General features: G+C 54.9%; 1 protein-coding gene across 5 annotated transcripts in view; it reads right to left on the bottom strand.

Moving 5' to 3' along the window:
* Positions 1-6,685, bottom strand: part of ERI3 (ERI1 exoribonuclease family member 3) — a 172,207-nt gene that overhangs the window by 122,963 nt on the left and 42,559 nt on the right. The window lies entirely within an intron of this gene.

Here is a 6,685-nt window from a genome sequence, read left to right as displayed (position 1 = left end):
TCCCCCTCGGCCACCGCGCGCTGCATCCAGCTCCACACGCCAGCGACATTATTTACAGATGTGACAGTCAGAAAAATCACTTGAGTAAATGAGAGAGAATGGGGGAGAGGGCTCCTGCTGCCCCGACAGACCAGGCAGCTGACAGCCCTCCTCTTCCCTGCCGCCACGCAATCTCCTGGGCCATTCGTTATTTGCTGGGAACGGCGCGCTCGGGCGATCAAGTCTTCACCCACAGCCTCAAGTGCCACCGAGAAGGAGCACCAGAGCCACCCAGGTGGACCATGAGCTGGTACGAAGGCTCCCACGGGGCTGCTCTCTACTTAGAGGCCAGCCCGAGGGTCTGCGGCACAAGCTGCCAGACTCTCCAGCATGGTTGGATGCAACACAGGTGTGATCGGAGACTCCTGCCATCCTCCCCAGTGGCACCCGTAAGGTGGTTCCCCGTGGGCCTGCCAGCAGTGCTCTCCTGCCTCGATCAGCAGTCCCATGCTTTCGCCAACACGGCCCACCCCAGCCGCCAGCGCCCTCGCTTCCCAAGTGAAGCAGCCCTCGAGAACTGCATGGTACTGCCCAAACGGAGGCAGGCAGAGCAAGGGCTTCGGGTGACCCCATGCAGCACGGCTCATGCTCCCTCCCCAGTCCCAAGCAGCAGGGTGGATGGAGACCTGCCCCACACTGCCCCATTACTATGGGCCCTTCGTTGTGCCGCTCAGTGCAGCTCCTTTGCAGCCCTCGGAGAAGCAGAGCAGCCCAGAGCCCCACCAAAACAGTTTCTTGGCAAAACTGCAGCCTTTAAAGCCATACAGCTTCATTTCCGCACTGACCCCTCCATTGGCTCCCAGCCCCTTCTGTGTTTTTCAGCTGCTCGCGCCCCGCATCCAACGCACTCAGCCCATCCTGGGCTCCTGCTCACACCAGCGGATCCTCCTCCTGCTCCTCCTCTCTGTCCTCCTGTTGACTGGGAACTAGGGTAAAACCCACGGATGGGGAGGCTGGGGGGACACCTGCTTTACCCGCATCACCCACTCGCTGCTGAGGTGCCATCGACACGGAGGGGTCCCCAGGGACCGTGCAGGGCTTCTGCAGCATACCCAGCATCAGCTGGAGCAGAAAGCTGGCTGCAAGCCCCTGCTCTCCTCTCTCCTCCTTCCTGACCCTCCCGAGTGCAGCCATAGGTCAGGTCTTATCCCACTACCAAAGCGCCTCTGGGCCCTGGTGGGACGAAGCAGGGAGGGATCCTTCTGTTCCTGGAACCGCCCAAACCTGTCGCCTGGCCTTTCTGTGCATCAGGTCTCACCTGGGCAGGGGCAGATCCACATACACAGCCACTAAAACCTGCACTGATTCTTGGAGGCAGTGTGTACCGCTCCCCCGTCACACCTGGCGTCCTGCAGCAGGATGGGGGTGGAGGGGAGGGCTTCAGGGCCTGATTCTCACCTCTGAAACCAGCGCCTGGGTTTTGCCTTTTCCAGACTGACTGGGCAATTAGCAGCATTAATCATTTGACGGCAAAGACAGGGAGGGGAGATGAGAGTGGAAGAAAGAGTGGAAGAGAAGGGAGCAGCCTAGAAATGGGGGCAGCAAAGGTCTGTGAACACCTTCCCCCAGCCTGGCGCACAGCTCCCGCGGCCTTGCTCTAATGCTCCCTGACATGCCTCTGAAGGCAGCGAGCTGTTTGCAGTCACCACCATGATTTGTTAGTAATTATTTTCACGGTGTCACATCACTGTCACTCTCTTAACAAAGAGACAGGCAGCCTGAGGCTGCCTGCGAGAGGGAATCAGCAGAGAAAAGGGACTGTCAGGCACCCGGAGACTCTCTTTGCTTCCCGGGCGTTAGAACCAGAGTCCTTGCCGGGTTCTGAAGAAACTTCGCCTCAGAAGCGGCAAGTCGGAGTTGTTGCTCGCTCTGGACACAGAGATGGGAATTAATTACCAGCCCCCTCCTAATTTCCTCCTTAGCCAAACCCACAAACCCAGCACGAGACAGAGAGGGCTTCATTTGCCTGAGCCGATCGCTCCAACACCGGTGCTCGCCTTCCAAGCTCTGCCTTTCTCTCGGGTGGCCTTAACCACGTCGTGTCCCCCCTCCCCGGCACAGTCTCCCTCGCAACGACACCCTGCAGTCACCCCCGTGTGTGCCAGCAACGCGCCGGGTTTCTTCCGCGGCAGTAAGATGTCACTTGGCATTTCACACTGCCAGGGGCCTTTGGCACCTGAAACACCTCCTAATGCTTCGTTTCCCTGTGATCTTGCAGACGTTGGGCAGACAGGCCACGGCCCTCCCTCCGTGGCGGCTGCGAGCGCGGCAGTCCAAGGCAATCGCTCCTGTCCCACCTGCAGCCGAGTTTGTTCGGGTACCTGATGTGTCGCACAACAGAAGTGTCTCCAGATGAGAGAGATGCCTGGCCGAGGAGCCCAGAGACCCGCCCTGATCTCTGCCGGGAAGCTGGCGGACAGGCATCAGAGTAGTTGATGTCTGGCATGACACCAGACAGGAACACTCTCCTCCCACGCCGCTTGGTGACAAAAGCAGGGGTCACTCCCTGCCACCGGAGCGGGAGATGGGTATTAACTCACCCTCTGAGCAGAGCAGGACAATATTTAGCCTCATGATATAAGCAAACAAAGTTCTTTGGGTAAATGTGATACCTTTTATTAGACCAACTACAATATTTATCCAAAGAACCTCTGCAAGCTTTCGAGCACAAACACCCTTCTTCAGGCAGAGGGAGAGTCCACAGTTGTCAATATATAAACGAAACCCTCCCACGATTAACCACTGGCTCAGAGGACAGCTCCTTTTCACCCTAACTCTAACCCTTTTCAGGAGTCCTTTTAAAAACCGAGAAATGGCCCAGGCCTGCTGGGAAGAATTAGGATCACCACGGGAAAGCTAAATGGTCTGGAAAATGGAACAGCTCTCTTCAGAGCGGTGTGCGGCAAGCTATGGCAGAGGAGAGGCCTTGGCCACCTGCAGCCAGCTTTCCCCTCCAGCAGGCAGAGGATACACGCGACCTCAGGGGAGAAAGGAAAGTCGTTGCCCGTCTCTTGCTTTCAACAGCGAATTTATGGTGTGGCGCCAGTACCCGCCCAAGAGGACTGCACCCAATATGCAGATGGAAAGGCCGATGCAGCGGAGGATGAGGTGACCATGGGGAGTCAATGAAGGGAAGACTCTGGGCACTGCAGAGCGAAGGACTACCATGGGCTGTGACAGATCTGATACTTCACGCAGAGGTGGGATTTCAGACCCATCCAGACTGCAATTCTCAACCCCACTGCATGCTTTTCAGGGACCTGTGGTCAAAGCCTGGACACCTCCAAGAGACCCAAAAGAAGCTCATCATCTAGGAGCTGCGAGAGGAGGGTCACTTGAGTGCTGAGCCCCTCAGGGGAGGTGGCTCCCAAGAGCAACAGAAAGGATGAGACCCTTTTGGGGAGCAGCTGTTTCAAGTGATGGAGCCCTGCTCAGACCCAGTCACTCTCCCATCCAGCCTCCGCTCTGCCACCGCGTGACACGACACTGGGCAAGATGGACCTGGAGCCTGACGCAGGACGTGGCAGTTCACAGAATCATAGGACATGAGGGTTGGAAGGGACCTTGGGAGGTCACATCTAGTCCAACTCCCTGCTAGACAAAGCCTTGGCCTTGGCTTGGAGCAGGGGTTGGACTAGATGTGACCTCCTAAGATCCCTTCTAACCCTCGTTTTCTGATTCTACAAAAGCAGGACCAGCCCCAACTACATCATCCCAGCCAAGCCTGTGTCTAGCCACGGCTTCAAAGCCTCCCAGGATGGAGGCTGCACCACTCTACTCAGCCCAACCTAAGAAAGCAGCACTGAAAGGCAAATGACTTTGCTTGGGCTCAGGAAGAGAAAGAGCTGAGACTCCAAGGGGCCAGAGAGTGGAAAAGAAAGGGCATAAAACGATCCACCTGCCTAAAGTTAAAACATCAAACTTTTCAAAGTGATGAAGGAAACCCACAAGGGTGAAGCTACTGCAGCTTTCATGTGCCACATCACGCACCAAAGCTGCCCAACCACTGCCTGCAGTTCCATGTACGTGGTCTTCATGACAGCTGGCACCTAGCACACATCAGAGGCCCAAGAGCATGAGACATGGCTGGAGGGATGTCCTGCTTAAGCACGCAGATCCATGCCTTGATGGTATGACTGCCATAGACCTTACAGCCAGAAGAGACCCGTAGGAATGTCCCGTTGGACTTCCCACGTGGCACAGGCCAGTCTTTTGGTCAGCAGTTCCTGCACCAGGGGCTGTTCTTCCTGACCATATAAGCATATGTTACTTTGCCCAGCAACTTGTGCTTGAACTTGAGCTTCTCTTCCCAAAAGACTCCCAGTCTAAAAGCAGCCCAAGTAAAAGGAAATGCACCCTGCCCCAGGGCAAGACCATTGCTCACATCTGGGAACAAAGCATGAATGAGCCGTGTTGTCCTTCAACTCTTCCAGAGCAGTTCCACTGCCTCCCATCTGCATCCAGCTTGACTACAGTCCTGATTTCCAAACAGCCTGATCCACACTTGCTTGAGTGTGACTGGCGTCAAAGCTCATTAGGTCTTCAACTGACACCTACCCAACAACCCCAGATCTGTGGACAGGACTCTGCACCCTTTGAGCTCGCAGAACGAGCCCCATAGACATCTCCGAGCCAATCCCCACATGAAGATCTGAGACCAGCCCTGCCCAAGAGGAACTCCCAAAGTTACACGTCTCCTCCCTCAGAGGCAACCTTGTATGGCCATCAGCTCTCAAAGAAAGTCAGGGGCAGGGGATAACCAGAGGTGAATGTTGTGAAGAGATAATGCTAGAGATAACGTGCATGTAGGGGGTCCAAGAGAGAAATCTCTCCAAGATGGAGCATTTGTTCTGCATGACCCCTTCTCTTCTTTCCCTTTGGGTAACGTGCCAGGCACAAGACCTTCCCAGGTGCGCATCTGGTCAGCAAGGAAGGTGAAGGAAAAGCAAGAGACTTTTGCAGAGGCCAAGAGCGGAGCTCATGGCAAGCCGCCTTCAACTTGTTCCCCACTCACCTCTGCCACCGGCCCTTGGTCTCTGTGGATGATGCTCAGTCCCCAACCCACAGCCCCTTCTCCCTGCTACTCCAGTCCTGGGCCTCCCAACACAAAGCCCTCGCTCCTGTGCTGCTACCACCTCAGGCTGAAGGCACGGTAACAACCAGGCACAGAAAGGTCGGGCTGGGAGGGACCTCCCAAGGTCCTGCTGTTTTGCCTCCATTGGAGTCTGCCACCCCACTTTCCAAGCAGCAACGCCCGTCGCTACCTAGCTCCAAGACAGAAGGGCAGAATAAACCACCACATCACTGGCACTCGTGACCCAAGCCTCAAGAGGCACACGGCTGCAAAGTGCCAACCCCCTGACCCACTAAGGGCCCTGGTTTGAAAAAGCAGAAGTGTTTCTCTTCCAAGCCCACTAGGATTGGCCTCCGCTATTGTATCCAGGGCTGATTTGCTCTTAATAAGGTGCAGCCGACTTGCTAGCATAACTTGCACAAGAAGAATTAAAACAGTAAAATAAAATTAAGCCACGGTATAAATCCACATCCACTAACGTGCATCCTAAGAAGGGCACCAAGGGCTATAAACATTTCAAGCCACTTTGCCGTGTTTTATTGCTGTATTAGGAAGAGAGCACTTGCCTTTTACCACTTACTTAACCAAATAAAAAACTTCTGAGCAAGTACTTTCCTCCAAAGAAATGAATTAGCTCCTTTCAACCTGCTGCAGAAAGCATCGAACAAGCATCTCCCTTCAGCGGTATAGACAAGAGGCCGCCCCCACCGCCATTTGCCTAGCTGATGGTGCTCAGTATTTCTACAGATGACAGAGAAAGATGGAGGGATGGCCTTGCTGTAAGGATGGAGATTTGGGAGGTCTGAGCTGTTCCTGCCTCTGCTGCAGACAGCATGACCTGGGCAGGTTGTGGAACCTACCAGTGCTCCAGTTTACTCGCTGTGAAAGGGAGACACGGATACTTCCCTGAGTCTCAAGGGCATTACAAGGACAAAGGCGTGGAGAGGCCTGTGGATTCATGCATGCAGAGGGACAAGACAGCACTTTGGAAACCATACAGAGCTAAAGCAAACCCCCAGCTCTGCGGCGCTTGCAGAACGAAGTCTCAGCCTCTCTTCCTGATGAACCGGGCTCCACTGCTGTTCAGATGCTCCCCCCTTCATGGCATTGTAGCCACCACGCACTGGGTTGTAGATGCTGCACCAGTGCCATACCCATTGTTATCAGTACAAGTTGCATCCCAGATGCAACATCCTCCCAAATTTGGGCCAGATCCTGCATCAGCTGGCATCTAGCTTGGCTCTGGCCCTCCAGCTCTTTAAAGCACTGGGGAGAGCTCCTGGCAGGCGGCAACAGGAATCCTCTCCTCCAGCAGTCGCGGGTCTGTGGACCTGTGCGCCTAACGAGGCTGTATCCCCTCGCAGTTTAGCTTGGCAGCTCTGGTGCCCCTTTCATCTCTCACTTCAGGTAGCTCTTCTTTAATTAATAACATGCTTGTGTCGGCACAGGGAACTCTACGCCCAGAATGAATGGCCCCCTCTCATTAGACCCACCAGTGTCAGGATGTATTCGAAGCGGGAGTATGATTCATTTCCTCGTCTAGGGATGAGGGCTTTTTTTTTTTTTTTTTTT

Source organism: Gavialis gangeticus, unplaced genomic scaffold (genome assembly GCF_001723915.1).
Source record: "Gavialis gangeticus isolate Ggan-Ray unplaced genomic scaffold, GavGan_comp1, whole genome shotgun sequence".
Classification (NCBI taxonomy): domain Eukaryota; kingdom Metazoa; phylum Chordata; order Crocodylia; family Gavialidae; genus Gavialis; species Gavialis gangeticus.
Note: the sequence above shows the minus strand (reverse complement) of the source record. Positions and strands in the feature narration are given on the sequence as shown.